Genomic DNA, 262 nt, shown 5'->3' on the forward strand with positions numbered 1-262 from the left:
CATATATTGTCTCACTATAAACTGGACACTGATAGGCCCATGTAACTCACAATGATCCAAACCACATATTTCAGTCTTTTAATAACTAAACTAAACAAAATAAATCCATAATATTCAGACCTTTCATCACAGACACAGATCGAGTCCCTAAACTTTCATTTCTTCACGATTTACATTACTTCAACCTGGATGACTGGTGCTCTGAAAAAGTCTGAAATAAAGACTGCCACTGAGCTCATGGAAATGGCCTTGTTAGATACTA

This window comes from Pteropus vampyrus, unplaced genomic scaffold, assembly GCF_000151845.1.
Source record: "Pteropus vampyrus isolate Shadow unplaced genomic scaffold, Pvam_2.0 Scaffold639, whole genome shotgun sequence".
Taxonomy (NCBI): Eukaryota; Metazoa; Chordata; class Mammalia; order Chiroptera; family Pteropodidae; genus Pteropus; species Pteropus vampyrus.